Consider the following 15,985-nt stretch of genomic DNA (forward strand, 5'->3'; position numbering starts at 1 on the left):
GTCCGGCCTTAGGCTACACGTCTTTAGTCACTCTATGTGAAGACTTGTGAATCTTCCCATCCTGTCCACTGAATGCTGTGAGGATTCTCTGGTGCCGATGCCGATGCCAGGAGCGGGCTGTCATGTGACTGCATTTATGTGATATGAATACTACCGGCCACATTCCGACTAGACTCAGCCAACATTACTCAATACCCTTGCATTGAATGAGGCCGTGAACAACTAGTCGTCATGTGACCACATGTATGCAAATTTCATACTTGCAGATGCGCCTGCCACGCTTGATGCCAGAAAATCCTGACAGCGTGCAGTTCGCAGGATGTGAGGATTCACAATTCTTCAGTCACATAGAAGGACTGCAGACTTGTAGCCTTTGGGAATGAGTCCAGTTCTTTGACACATTTAAACTGCCCCATGACTTTTTAGTCCTTTATTCAACTATTCTGTTTTCTTTTGTTCAACTGCTTGCTGTGTCTTTGAGTAAAATGCACTTATATTATACATAAACTCGCTGAATGCTAACGAACCAGGGCTAGTCCAGTGAGGCATGTAATTACTGAGAGTAGCCCAGGTTCAGGAGCTGCAGATATTCCATCTGACTATGATTGACAGTCACTGCACTGCCCACTGATGCATTTCAATAAACTATGAGTACAAAGGAGATACAATATGTGCTGTGGCTGTATTATAGTTCATCAACAGTGCACATCACCCCTGAAACCAATCACCAAGTTCAGTTATTTGCGCCATTTATTGCACTATTTTTTTAATACCTATTCTTAAAGTTAAAAATGACGAGAAAAAGGGAAGTGGTTAGCATTTTAAGGTGAAATACAACTTATTCTTTATTGCATTTCTACATAAAAATCCCATATTACAGGAATGGAACAAGAACATTTATGTGGCAACTATTTTTAACAGGCATAAAATGTCACAATTTGTGCAAAATTCTACATTAACGTGCGACATTTGACACATTGCTCTCCTGCTCTTACCTAACTTTGGAAAGTGTACTATCATTACCACTACTTGGTGATATTTACATAAAAAAGGATGAGCGAATCAATTCTAAATTAATGAAATTTGTTTACACATTTCTCAACGTCACAGATTCTTGCAAATCCAAATTTTGGGGAATTCAATTCATGTGAATGCAGGAAAATGATATTTTAGTAGATTCTTAAGAGAAGTGAACAGATTAAAAAACAATAAAATTTGATACTCACCTTGCCCTTCACCAATCCCTGCCGCCTCAGCTCCCCACTGGTCCTCTGCTGGCTTCTTAAGGCTCCCGATGTGATGCTCACCTTGCCCTTTACCAATCCCTGCCACCACAGCTCCCCCGCTGGTCCTCTGCTGGCTTCTTAAGGCTCCCGATGTGATACTCACCTTGCCCTTTACCAATCTCTGCCGCCACAGCTCCCCGCTGGTCCTCCGCTGGCTTCTTAAGGCTCCCAATGTGATGCTCACCTTGTCCTTTACCAATCCCTGCCGCCACAGCTCCCCGCTGGTCCTCCGCTGGCTTCTTAAGGCTCCCAATGTGATGATCACCTTGCCCTTTACCAATCCCTGCCGCCACAGCTCCCCGCTGGTCCTCTGCTGGCTTCTTAAGGCTCCCGATGTGATACTCACCTTGCCCTTTACCAATCTCTGCCACCACAGCTCCCCACTGGTCCTCTGCTGGCTTCTTTAGGCTCCCGATGTGATACTCACCTTGCCCTTTACCAATCTCTGCCACCACAGCTCCCCGCTGGTCCTCCGCTGGCTTCTTAAGGCTCCCAATGTGATGCTCACCTTCCCCTTTACCAATCTCTGCCGCCACAGCTCCCCGCTGGTCCTCCGCTGGCTTCTTAAGGCTCCCGATGTGATACTCACCTTGCCCTTTACCAATCTCTGCCGCCACAGCTCCCCGCTGGTTCTCCGCTGGCTTCTTAAGGCTTCCGATGTGATACTCACCTTGCCCTTTACCAATCTCTGCCACCACAGCTCCCCACTGGTCCTCTGCTGGCTTCTTTAGGCTCCCGATGTGATACTCACCTTGCCCTTCTCCAATCCCTGTTGCCACAGCTCCCCGCTGGTCCTCCGCTGGCTTCTTAAGGCTCCCAATGTGATGCTCACCTTGCCCTTTACCAATCCCTGCCGCCACAGCTCCCCGCTGGTCCTCCGCTGGCTTCTTAAGGCTCCCAATGTGATGCTCACCTTGCCCTTTACCAATCCCTGCTGCCACAGCTCCCCGCTGGTCCTCTGCTGGCTTCTTAAGGCTCCCGATGTGATACTCACCTTGCCCTTTACCAATCTCTGCCACCACAGCTCTCCACTGGTCCTCCGCTGGCTTCTTTAGGCTCCCGATGTGATACTCACCTTGCCCTTTACCAATCTCTGCCGCCACAGCTCCCCGCTGGTCCTCCGCTGGCTTCTTAAGGCTCCCAATGTGATGCTCACCTTCCCCTTTACCAATCTCTGCCGCCACAGCTCCCCGCTGGTCCTCCGCTGGCTTCTTAAGGCTCCCGATGTGATACTCACCTTGCCCTTTACCAATCTCTGCCGCCACAGCTCCCCGCTGGTTCTCCGCTGGCTTCTTAAGGCTCCCGATGTGATACTCACCTTGCCCTTTACCAATCTCTGCCACCACAGCTCCCCACTGGTCCTCTGCTGGCTTCTTTAGGCTCCCGATGTGATACTCACCTTGCCCTTCTCCAATCCCTGTTGCCACAGCTCCCCGCTGGTCCTCTGCTGGCTTCTTAAGGCTCCCAATCCAGCTCTGGTTTCCTTTGCACCTTTTGCCGTTGCCGGCTAGACTTCGACACAGACAAATGATAATTTTTGATCATAACAAATTATTACAGCAACTGCTGCACCTCCTCTCTGATGGACCGCTTTAGCGATGATGTCCTGTCTACAACACATGATTACTGCAGCCAATCACTCACTGACCCCAGATGTCTCATGCCTTCTCCCTCAGCATCTGTGAGTGGCTGCAGTGGTCACATGTTGTAGGCATTGTAAATTATAAAAACTCTTGGGATCAACAGAAAGGAGGCGCTGCAGTAACAAGGACATTAACTGATATTTGAAGCTTATTTTATTATCTTCAAATATTACCTACATGTAAACAATTATTATTTTTAATGGACAAACCCTTTAAAGGGACTTTCAGGCCTTAGGATACAAATATGTAGCTGTGGCCTTGTGAATCCTCACTGCGCACGCTCTGCGTGCTGTGAGGATCCTATGCTGTGGGAAGCAGCGGTGGCATGACCACAAGTATGCAATTTTCATACATATGGTAACATGCCGACTAAACGTGTGCATCCATACACGTCTAGTCTGAATGTAGCAGGAAGTGTGCAAATCATATACTTGCAGTCACATGACCACCTGGCTCTGGCACTGAAGAATCCTCTTAGTGCGCACAGCGTGCACAGTGAGGATTCACAACTTTGTAGTCATGCAGAGTGACTGCAAACTTGTTACACAAGGTTGTAAAACAGTCATGGTCTGCCTGGAATTTCTGTTACGGTCCTTCTAGGGTTAACCCTATATGGCCTCTCTTTGGTTTGGGGAGGGCTAGTGCAGCGCCCCAGAGTCCTGGTCATTGCAGTAATGTCATTCTTCCACCAGGGGGAGTGATATTACGTCTGAAGGCAATAAAGGAGATCTCTTTACCAGGTATCACAAACAACACAACACACTTCACACTCCAGGCCATCAGAGGGAGCCATGCTCCTATTTACTATGGCACTCCTCACAATTAGGTAAAACTGGTGGTCTGGATAGGAAGTTAGGCAGAAGCGAGCTGGGCTTCACCCAGTAAGCTGCTATCTGAGCTCCTCTCAGGTAGTGGGTCCCTGACAGGGGTGGGATCCTGTCAGAGGCCTAGACAGAAGGCCACGGAGCTGCGCCTGCCCCACGTGCAGCAGCATCCTAAGGAAGAGACATTAGAAGGGAATTGTATTGTAGCGAGTGAGAAACTAAGTCATAGTAAAAGGAGAGGAATCCAGAAGGAGTTCTGCCCTGCAAAAGGCTGCCTCCTTTCTGAGGCGCAGGAATCCGGTAGCCGGAACACCGAGGGAATCATCGTCTCCAAGCCTGGCTCCAGAGACCGGCAGGACTGTTAATTCCACGTTAGCTGCCCGACCAATACCCAGGAGGCACGGTGGCAACTTGTGGGGGCTGGGGCGTGCTAGAGTCCCTGTAAAAAGCCTCAGGCCACCAGTCATACGGGTTTGTCCTATCCATTCCATCTGGGGGACAGAGAGAAAGAAATATCATCTAGAACACGAACATCAGTTGTGAGGACCTTACCGAGAAGCTCAGCAGGGAGGTACTGCAACACCCAGGCGCTAGAGGAAGGCTACTGATTTCCACCTGGATAAGGGGACTCTGGATTTGCCTTCAGACCGGCCAGACTCTGCCTACCCTGTGATGCAGAAAAGTAGATCAACAGCGCTCCAACCGGGTGTATTGGTATCAAAAATAGTTTATTTCGCCATAAAACCGCAACGTTTCAACCAAAATCTGGTCTTTATCAAGCTTGATAAAGACCAGATTTTGGTCGAAACGTTGCGGTTTTATGGCGAAATAAACTATTTTTGATACCAATACACCCGGTTGGAGCGCTGTTGATCTACTTTTCTGCATCATTTGGAGGATCTAGGATGGTTCCCTGGACATGGAACGTGCGCCCCCTTGAGTGAGTGCTGTCAGCCCCTTTCTTTTTTCTGCCTACCCTCTGGTCTGTACCCTGGACTGTGGATGCTGAAGCCTTCAGTAAAGGTAAAGAGACTGCAACCTTGTGTCCTTGTTCTTCACTGCGCCTCACACCATTCACCATCTACACTCTGGGAAGCCCTGGGGACACACTTCACCTGTGGGACGGTATACCATCTAGCTGCCATAACATCACCCCAGCGGACCCCTAAGCAGCGTCGGTCACCCTGACCGAATACCACAGGTGGCGTCACGAACATTATCCCTTTAAAGACCTTTCCCCCATTTACAATGGACGTCCCTAGGGCCACGGACCGGTTCAGCCACCGTGACATCCCCACTGAGAACTGAAGGACCTGGTACCGAGTACCCCATTGCCCTACACGGGGGCGCTCCACTATAAGTAACCGCACTGGTGCTATGCTCGTTGTCAGTGATAAGTCCATTCCTGGCTGAGTAGCTGACCCTTGTATACCTGTGTATATTGCCTGCTTCTGAACGATTGCTCTCTGTATACGCCGTACGCACCACACACACACACAAACACACACTGTATATGCCTTACGCACCACACACACATACATACACACACACTGTATATGCTGTACGCCCCCCATACACACACTCTGTATATGCCGTACGCACCACAGACACACACACACTGTATACGCCATATGCAGCCTCTTGCGGAACACCGTCGCGAACGTGCCACCGCCGGGATCAGCCGAATGATTCACTGACCGTCGCCATCTTTGTACAGGAGGAGCACATGCACAGTTTTAATGTGACTGCCGCTATCTGTCTGCACAAAGATGGTGGCGATCTGATTTACTGCACCTGTGTGAATTCCGCGCAGGCGCAGTGAATCTTTCGGCTGATCCCGGTGGCAGATGCGCGACGCATCTACAGGCAGAAGAAGCCGGTCACATTAAACGGGTTTTCCCATGAACGAAAGTTCATTTTAAAAATTGTCTGTGTCTGACTGTGTACGGAGCATATCGCATCTCCTGGGCAGGGGAGGAAGCAAAAGACAATACTGACATTACAGCAGGGGATCACAGTGGATTCATTTTGTGAGGTAAAATATTTCACTGACTGTTTGAGCACAGATGGGAGAAGTCAGCACATGGGGAAAGAGAGAGTGGATAGGTGGGTGAGCACATGGGGAGGAGAGATTCTCAACGCTGCAAAGTAAACGTTGAGGGTTGCGTACATCAGCAGCGTCCAACCTGCAGCATCCAGATGTTACAGCATAGTGGATGGGATTTCAAAAAATCCCATCTCCACTATGCGTGCTGAGATGCCTGCAGCTCACCCGCAGAGACGGACATGCGGCGCGTCTTTCCAGACCGCAGCATGTCAATTTATCTTGCGGAGACGCGAGACTCTGCAAGATAAATGTCACCCACACAATGTATTGGGCTTGGTGACTCCGCACAGTTCAATGAACACATGTGGACTCACCTGCGTTCAAAAGTCAGCAGCACTTTGGACGCAGCGGACATGTGCTGCGTTCAAAGCTCTGTCGATTCCTGACCATGGGCACATACCCTAAGCCTTGCTGTGGCTTAAAAGTCTCCTTACGTTTGCATGCCAGCCTTGGCATGTCACTCTCCACATGGAGAAACGTTACCCCTTGGATCCAGGTAGTGTTCAATCATGGTTACCTAGCCTAAGTATAATCTCAGGAGGACTAATATTTACTAGGCAAAATGTTTTCACAAACAATACTGCAGAAATAACTGTGGGAAAGAGTTTAGAAACTTTACTGAAACTAATTTAAACATTTGGGATTTGGGTTCTGAAAATGACCCCTAGTTAGATGGGTTATCTGATAAACAGCACTATTGGCAATACATAATTGGCTCCTGGAACCTGAACTTGGAATACAGAGGGAAGATGTTTTCTGAATTATGCAACAAATACAGGAGAAATTAATAAAAAACGCAGATAAAATCCAAAATAATATCTCCATGGGGTTCCCCTGACATAGAAGAACAGAGCATGTACTTGAAACACAGAAAATTGTAAGTATTAAGCATCATGAAAACAGCAGAGCCAGGTGTACTGAGCATTTTTATGATTCTGTACGATATAGATGTATGTCGCCATATGGTGCATACATACGTCACATTATCATAAAGATAGATAATCCAGAGACTGAGAATAGGCAACAGAAGAGACAATTGTTTCAGCGCAACAGAACACACCTATGTCTAAATTCAGATGCGTGCAGAAGTACATAAAAGTCATGTTGATTTCTATGAGTGATGTATTACTGCTATCACTCTAAGGCCACCTTCACACGTTCAGTATTTGGTCAGTATTTTACATCAGTTATTGAAAGACAAAACCAGGAGTGGGTGATAAATACAGAAGTGGTGACGTGTTTCTATTGTACCTTTCCTCTGATGGTTCCATTGATTTTGGCTTACTACTACTGATGTAAAATACTGATCAAATACTGAGCATGTGAACATGGCCTAAGTTTAGGATTTAAAAATTGGAAAAGTGGTTTATTTAACACTAAAGTCCCACACGTATAATAGCCGCATAGCAGATGCTCCAACCAACTGACTATAGTCCAGATGAGTCGCCCCGCCTGGGCCGTGGGGTACTCGGTACCGGGTCTGGTGGTATTCACAGTGGGATGTCACGGTGGCGACCCCGTCCGTGGCCCTGGGCGCCCATGTAAAAGGGAAAGGTCTTTAAAGGGAATAGAGTTTATGTTCGTGATGCAACCTGTGGTATTCGGTCAGTGGGGATCGATGCTGCTTTAAGGGGTCCTCTGGGGTGATGTTATGGCAGCTAGATGGTATACCTTCCCACAGGTGAAGTGTATCCCCAGGGCTCCCGGTGTGTAGATGGTGATGGCACAGTAAGGAACGAGGACACAGGTTTGCAGTCTCTTTACCTTGTTTACTGTCATCTTCAGGCAGCCACAATCCAGGGCACTGGATCACAGGGCAGGCAGAGGCCGGCCGCCTTGGAGGCAAGTTAGGAGTCCCCTTATCAGGTGGAAATCAAAGCCTTCCTCTAGTGCCATGGTGGTGTAGTCCCTTACTGCCTATGGCTTCATATAAGGGCCTCACAGTTGTTATCTCTCTTTCTTTCCCCCGGATAGGATAGGACATGACCCGTATGACTGGTGACCTGAGCCGGTTTATAGGGACACTAGCACGCCCCAGCCTCTAAGATTGTCACCGTGCCTCCTGGGTATTAGGTCGGACAGGTAACTTGGAGTTCGGCTGTCCTGCCAGTCTCTGATGTAAGTCATAGAGGTCCTTACAACCTCGGTGTTCCAGCTACTGGTCTCTGCGCCTCAGAAGGAGGCAGCCTGCTCGGGGCTGGTCTCCCCATGATATCCTCTGCTGTGCTTTGCTCTCCTGCACGTTCACTGGAATGAATTCGGCTTTCTGAATGTCTCTTTCCAGGAACTGCTGCACTGCGGCTACACAGCTCCGTAAACCCTCTGATGCCTCAGACTGGTCCAGTCTATTTCCTGTCAAGAACTGACTGACTTTCCCTACAGACTACCATATATATATATATATATATATATATATGTATATATATAGGGAGTCACCTAGTAAATAGGATCAAAAGCTCCCCCTGGTGGCCTGGAGTGTTAATGTGTTGCATTTTTGTGGTAGCTGTTTACAGTTATCCCTTCTTGCCTTCAAGCGTAACATCACTCTCCCCATGAGGAAAGCAATACCACTGTGATGACGAAGACCCTGGGGAGCCACACATACTAAATAGAAAACGTCACAAGTTGTTTTTCTTCATAATTTTTCCCAAAATATTTCATGCAGTATATTCACCACTGTGAACAAATCATCCAGACTGTGGTATCGGTCTGAGCAAGCTTCCGATTTGCAGAGAGATCTTGGGTGGGTGATCCCTGTGCAGCCATGCACTTCCATAGATTGAGTAGGAGTGCAGAGACACTGACCAACGATGAGGGAAACACACCTGCTGTGATGTTTCAGGGACCTCTCCCTTTCTCAAAAGGCTTAAGAAAGGGGGAAATCCTCCAAAACATCGCCACAGTTGTGTTTCCCTCATCGTCGGTAAGTGTCTCTGCTCTCCGGCTTAATCTGTGGAATTTGCTTGAAAGAGGGGGAAGTCAAAGGAAATGTCAACGCAAGTGTGTTTCCCTCATTGTCGCTCAGTGTTTCTGCTCTCCTGCTCAATTTATGGAGGTGGCTAGGAAAAGGGGCAAGTCCCACGAAACGTCAATGCAAGTGTGTTTCCCTCATTGTCGGTCAGTGTCTCTGCTCTCCTCCTCAATCTATGGAAGTTGTTTGAAAAAGGGGGGAAGTCCCATGAAACGTCAACACATGTGTGCTTCCATCATTGTTGGTCAGTGTCTCTGCTCTCTTCCTCAATCTATGGAAGTTGATTGAAAGAGGGGGAAGTCCCACGAAACGTCAATGCAGGTGTGTTTCCATCATTGTTGGTCAGTGTCTCTGCTCTCCTGCTCAACCTATGGAAGTGGCTAGATAAAGGGGGAAGTCCCACAAAACGTCAACGCAGCTATGTTTCCCTCATCGTTGGTCAATGTGTCTGTTCTACTCCTCAATCTATGGAAGTGCATGTCTGCACAGGAATCATCCACAACCCGGATCTATCTGCAAATCAGAAGCTTGCTCAAGCCTGTACCGCAGTCTGGATGATTTGTTCATAGTGGTGAATAGACTGCAATGTTATTGCTTGTATATATACACTAACTCCGAGATTGTCTGGAGCTGTAATATGATTTATTCACCAGTAAACTCTGGAAAGTATGGTTTTGTTAGAATCTGTTTTGTTTTTGACCATCCGCCATCTTGTTGTGGTTTTCTGGCTGCTGGTCTTTTTCCCCTGGTGCTGGGTTGTCTTAGGTCAGCTGATTGCGTCACCCAGCACCTGCCTCCCAACAGGTGACCTGCCTATCCTCTGCTCTGACATGGTCCTGCCTCAAATTTTTTCTAGCTCTGGATAGATAGGGTTTGGGCATTGTTTCTTGACTATTGTCTTATGTTAGCAGACTAGCGGTCGCCCAACACCCAATGAACGACCAAAATGATTGTTCTTCAAGAAGATGACTTTTAAGAAAGTTTAAAAATCCTCTTTCTCGGCAGCAGATCATCCTGTGTAAACAGATGATGTGCACTCAAGAAAAGTGGCAGTCCGTTTACACAGAACAAGTTTCATCTTTACTTATGTATGAAACTATCCATAATTTTTAATGGGTTCATTTTATGGATCATTTTCATACCAATAGTCCTAAAATGCTGTTAATATCTTTTTAAAGCAGTTTTCAGTTCCTCCAGCATAAGAAAGAAAAAAAGTCAGCATTTTTTGCTTCCATCTGACGAACTTAGTGAAGTTGCTAATCTGTGCTGATAGAGTGGACCCTGGGCTGAATTAGTCTCCTTCCCCTTCTGGAAGCTGATAATATATATTTTTCCCCATCTTGCATCTTGTTACTACCGTAACAGCATATAAATGACAAACACTATTTTTTTTTTTGATCCATACAATGAATGCCATAATTAATGATGGAACGACCCTTTTGACGGAAGCAAATTTTACACTAGTGAGTGCAGGTTTGGATAAATATCTTCCAAACTCCCCATTTGCTAATATTAATGTTAAGCCTAATCAGAGCTCTTGTCTTGATCTTATTAATTCCAGTTAGGGATATTATAGAGATACATAAGGGTGAGAGATAGATTAACAAGTTGTCCGTGAAAATTGAGGATGGACGGTCTCGGTTTTGAATTGTGATCTTTTAGGGCATGTTCACATGTAGCAGGTTTGCTGCTGAAATTGCTGTGGCATAAATACTGCAAATCCATCTGAATGGGACTATTTACGAGATTTTTACAAACCTCATTCAGATGCATGGAATCAATGCTGTATAACATTATGCAACAGGAATCTGCTATGTGTGATCTAATTCCTGTATGTCAAATTCCAGCTTTTAAAAACAATACTATACCAAATGTATGCTAGAAGGATGAAAAGGGGGCTCCACACACGTTAAACATTTTTGACATACTGTATTCATCTGTCCCACTACTAGACTGTCTCCTCTTATTGTTAGAAGGGGTCTTTTGACCCTCAATTAGCAAGGCGAGGTGGACACATACTGGTGATGTGCCAGTGACTTTTCTGGTAAAACCTGGCAATTACAGAAAAGATGACCAAGATTGCATATGAGCAAGTCGACTGCTGGATGTACCTTGTGTGGGTTCATTGGGGTCTGTAGATTTCTGTTCCCCCACATATAAGAAATTAATTTTTGAAAAAAGCACTTATGAAATACGATGTCATGTCACATAAAGAAAACTGTTTTGCCACTTACCTTACAAACAAAAAGACAATGGTGCCATTCTTTTTACAGAGCGGATCAAGTCCCTACTATTTTCTATCCCTAGAGCTACTTAGAATTTAAAGCGTACCTCCACTTTCAAAAGAACAATTATTATGGTGCTGGTCTCTGCTTTGTGATCGGTTTTCTAGATCTCTCTATTGGAAGTTTTTGTTGTTTACATGCAGCATGGTCCTCCCAAAGTCTGTCCTTGGGGCTGTGTTAACCTAACCAGCATCTTACTCGTTGCTCTTAGCTTCTGTCTACTGTAACATCTCATGGCGCTAGCACCGCTTTGAAGACGACAGCCTGGCAGCAGGAGCAGAACTTTGCCTAGTTTAGAACAGCCCACGGTTCAGATTTCAGGAGGTCCATGCTGCAGGTAAATAGTAAAAATCCCTAATAGAGTGATTTAGAAACACGACCATACTGCAGGCTCCTGCGATATGATCATTTTGAAAGTAGAGGTACACTTTAATACTTGCAACAATTCAACTTTAGCAATTCAAGAAAAAACTTGAAAAGAAATGTTTATTTAGTCTACAGGGAGAGACATTGAGTTAGATATATAGACACCTACATTTTTAGGATTGCCTGTCACCAGAACAAAAGTAGGCATTATTTGTTCTCACTTTATTCTTGCTGATCATCTGATTATTTTATTTTAAATGCACCATACGGTTCCAGAGATATAGGTCTTTTTATTTGGTGTTAATTTTTATGGTCTTTACTAAGGAGCAGTGCTCACAGGATCCTCTGGGGCGTGTCTTTAGGCTGCTCTGCATTGTTACCTTGTGAGCCACACCCCCTTAGTGAAAACCATACAAAATGGTGAGAAATAAAAAGGACCGTATATCTGGAACTGTATAGTGGAATGCAAAAAACCTTGATTTTTAACCTGGTCACAGGTCCTCTTTGAGCACTGCTCCTTCACGCAAGGTGACTACCACTTTCTACTAAAGTCTATTTGTATAGATGGTGGTGGTTTTGCTGTTACAAAGGATGCTGTTGTTTATTACACAATATATTAAAGCATCCAAACTTGACCCACTGAGACTTTTTGATAACTTATCAGCCATAATGAAGTGAATAACTTTGACTCATCACAATGGCACGGGTCAAGGGATGGAAACACACAGTGCATGGCACCTCATTGTGTACGAGGCGGTGTAGCCGATTACTGGTCACATTGCCCATGATGAGCTCTTTCAACAGCAGATAGTGCCTACAATGGGCACGTGAGCATCAGAACAGGACCCTAGAGAGGAAAGTGGCCATGAATGAGGAATCACATTTTCTGTTATAGCATATGTCACGTCCCTGTGAAAAGGTAGCACCAAGATGCTCCATGGAAGGATAAGGATTGGGCAGGGGCAGTAAGGTGGTCTGGCAGTGTTCTACTGGGGATCCTTGGGTCTATTGTTATGGGTGTTCAGTTTCTTTGTATTCTGTTTTACTGATAAGTTGTTTTCTATAGTATAATATAGTTTTCTATAGTATTCTTACTATGAATTGACAGCTATTACATCAGTCATTTCATTAAAGGCATGAGGCAACCATAAGTGTCTCATATGTATGACATTAGATAACTGTCAGGCTCAGCAGTTGAGGAGGATCCTCTAAGCCCAGGTTCGGGTGGGCACATGGACCGGAGGCGTAAATGCAGAAAGCTGGAAGGCACATGGGTAATGAGGACTTGGCACACTCAAAAATTTTAAGGAACGGCAGGACAGGAGAAGTGGAACCCAGCACAGTATGCTCAAAAGGTGGAACACTCCAAACATAGAGGTCTTGAAACTCAATCCCAAGTCCCAGGCGTGTGTCAATGAGCCTCAAATAGATCTAAGGAGATGATGTCTTTGATCTACATTGGGCAACATGCAGAACCTGATGAGGAGCACAACAGAGGGCAGTGAACCCAGAGGAAGGGAGCAGATCCCCGAGACAAGTGTGTAACATTAACAAGCAGTCATAAGCTTATGGCTGCACGACTGTCCCATGACCAGCCTTCTTGACACTGTACAATCTGTGAAAGTATTTGGTAAATCCAGGAGCAAACTCTCCACACCAAAAAAGTAACATCACCGCAATATTTTGGCCTGCATCACCAGCGAGTACCTGGAAGTCCTCCCATCAACGCACAACTTAAGCAAATATTAGTTGAGCCTGTCGACGCGATAGCGTCCTGATCATCTAAACAGAACCAGATAGTTGTTCATTCCCGCTTTCACCCTAATCCATTGTGAATATTCATGTATTAGGAATTGATAACTGAGCAAAATCTAAGCCTGCGAAGGGAAAAAAAAAAAATTCTGAGTGCACTACGTCAACCATAAACTAATATTTTATAAATGAACGCGGCTCTGATAGCTCCCATAAATAATGTCCCATTAATGGTGATAAAGCAGAGAACGATGTACACAGAGTGAAGAGAGGAAAGGGTGGACGGAGGAAGGGGAGAGGACAAGATAGAAGCGCTGAGGAGCCGAATAGGGGATGTCAAAAAAAGGAATTGCGAGATGAAGAAAACACTGAAATGTTTGAACATTTTTTTTTTGTTGTTGTTCACTTTAAGCTGCCAAAATTTGAAGTGGAGAGTGGTGAGCTTGGGAAATGAAAGAGAGAAAAGGGGTGGAGAGTAAAAGAGAGAGGGAGAGAGAGAGAGTGGAAGAGACAAGAGACTAAACAGCCCGCGATCTTGATGTGGAAATCATCAAACTTGTTATGAATGGATTAGTAGCAACAGCAGGAGAAGCTTCGCAGGCGGATGACGCTGTGCCAATCTAGGTAATATAAGCACTTGCAAGCCTAGGTAAGAGCATGCTGCTGCTTTTATGAATGAGGTGATGTCCTCCCACGCACGGCTGACTGTCTGTGTCTGTGAACTGGTGACCCTGCATCTTGGTCCTAAATGCTGCTCACTACCTTCTTCTTTTCTGCACTTCATTCCTAACCTCCCTCCTGACTTTACTTCTATGCCCCTATCCTTACCGTTTGGCAGACAAAAGAAGCAAGTGTTGCCCCTTGCAACCTTTATGGTCACCTTGATGCTTTTTTTAATTTTTGGGACAGATTAGAGTGTGAGCTCTTGGAGGCAAATTTGCACTATTTCTTTAGTACTTTCATCAGTCACTTCTGTGCCAGGGTGGAATGGGCAAATATTTCTCTAAAATTGGCACTGGCTACAAAGCCAGGTCTTAATCTTTATTCCACCGACACAAGGTGACCGCTGTGTGACTGTCTATCTTTCTTTTATCACCATCAATCACATAATTGCTACTTCTTAAATCCACTTTTTTTCTTCTTCTCCTCTCTGTTTGTTTTAGCAACACCTCCATGTGTCTGTCTTTTCCAGTATCTTTTTTTTTTCTTCCTCTCTCTCTCTCTCTCTGTCTGTCGTTTCCTATTTTTTTTTCTCTCTCCAGCAGAATGAATAAAGTAGTACAGTATGTGCAAACGTAAGTCAGAGCTCAGTCTGGGGGTCTGTAGAGGGGCATGGAGATTTTATTTTTGTACTTTGTAAACCGTGGCTTCTCGGGACAGGCAGGTGTGAAAACAGACGTGTTTTCTGGGATTTCGGGAAAAAAAAACCCCATAAAATAAAAAAAACAAATTGAAATCATCAAAACAAGTTGTGAGTGGACGTAGTAAACGCTGAGTGATTTAAGGCAAGAGGAAAAGGATTAGCTCATCCTGATATAAAAAGCCCACCTGAATAGGGACCTGCTTCAGAAAGAGGGGGGGTTTCATAACGAGTAGGGAGGAGCCTGAAATAAAAAACAGGGGAAAAAAATAAGAGATCCCGTTTATGAATAGGAGGATGGGGAACAGAAAAAGGGGCGCCGGGAGGGGGCAGAGGGGAACACAAGAGGAAAACTGAGATAAAAGGACAGAGGGTGGTCATAGAGTAGACAAGAGACCAAAGCAAGGCACTACCTAGCAGGAGTCCCAGGTAGGTGACTTGTAACTTGCGTGCAATATGATGCTGTAACTAATACAAACCCAACGAAAATGAGATGCACTGACTGTTGAGTCATTTTCCAGATGAAGGGAACCATGTATTGTTTATTCATTTGTATTCTGTCTGTACCGAGAACACTGGTGTTCAGCAAACTGGGAAGGTGTTGAGAGTTTATCAGTCAACTGGAAGAAACGTTTGATGATGGGTATGTAGAAAATATTCTTCGAGACAGATATGAATGCAATTTTTTTTTCATACGGTCTCAGGATAAAACTAGTTATGTGTTGGTGTTGTATGTGATAAATGATGGAAGTAATGAAGAAGAGGGATGGGGAGATGTATCACAGTGTTGGCTCGGACAATGGATTTGAGCTACCTGAGCTATTTGGCACAAAGAGGACACGTTGGAATACGTGACCTGTAGGACAGGACCTTAGAAAACCTTACATACTTAGTCTGGCATATGAATGGGGGCTACCTTAGGAGACAACGAGAGCACTGGATGACAACTGACGGGACTGTTATATCATTTTATGAACTTTATTTAATTCAATTGATATCCACAAAAGAGAGGTGAACAGACAGGTGCCTTCACTCCGCTTACACCTGCTGCACTGAATGTATAAAAGTTACTTGAGACGTCTTTAAGGCTTTACTTAGATGACTAATGGACAGGTGGACATTTGTAACTCGCTCTGCTATTTAATGGCGACTTTAAATAAATATCCAGTGCAATGAATGTTGCCAACCATCTGTAAATTCCTGGACAGTCTGTAATATTTGGGCACTTTATCCAAAGTCTTTAAAATGTGGTCAATTTGTGATTTGAGGAAACTGAAAGAACTTGTGCAGATTATTGTCACTGCAGTTAGAACTCTAAAGGTCACTGCAGATGTAGATTTTGTTTTCATATCAGTTTTGTTAACTAATGACATATATTTATAGCAAGAGGA

General features: G+C 45.2%; 1 protein-coding gene across 3 annotated transcripts in view; it reads left to right on the forward strand.

Annotated features, from left to right (window-relative positions):
* Nucleotides 1-15,985, forward strand: part of PAPPA2 (pappalysin 2) — a 227,359-nt gene that overhangs the window by 15,243 nt on the left and 196,131 nt on the right. Inside the window, exon 1 of one of the 3 annotated variants that reach the window (XM_077277918.1) lies at nucleotides 13,643-13,883. The exons of 1 other annotated variant lie outside the window; for it this stretch is intronic. The gene's annotated coding sequence lies outside the window, so the exon portion shown is untranslated. Of the gene's footprint in view, nucleotides 1-13,642; nucleotides 13,884-15,985 lie in introns of those variants that run through there. One more of the 3 variants, XM_077277919.1, reaches the window with a different exon arrangement.

Source organism: Ranitomeya variabilis, chromosome 8 (genome assembly GCF_051348905.1).
Source record: "Ranitomeya variabilis isolate aRanVar5 chromosome 8, aRanVar5.hap1, whole genome shotgun sequence".
Taxonomy (NCBI): Eukaryota; Metazoa; Chordata; class Amphibia; order Anura; family Dendrobatidae; genus Ranitomeya; species Ranitomeya variabilis.